Raw genomic sequence first — 224 nt, 5'->3', positions numbered from 1 at the left:
TATATATATATATATATATATATATATATATATATATACATATATATATATATATATATATAGAGAGAGAGAGAGAGAGATTGTGAGAGATAGATATAGATGTATATGTATGTATGTACAGATACATATATATATTTACACACACACACACACACACATATATATATATATACTATATCTTTCTATCTATCAGTCTATCTATCTATCTATCTATCTGTCTATCT

The sequence above is a fragment of the Octopus bimaculoides genome, chromosome 19 (genome assembly GCF_001194135.2).
Source record: "Octopus bimaculoides isolate UCB-OBI-ISO-001 chromosome 19, ASM119413v2, whole genome shotgun sequence".
Taxonomy (NCBI): domain Eukaryota; kingdom Metazoa; phylum Mollusca; class Cephalopoda; order Octopoda; family Octopodidae; genus Octopus; species Octopus bimaculoides.
This window is presented reverse-complemented; position numbering follows the sequence as displayed.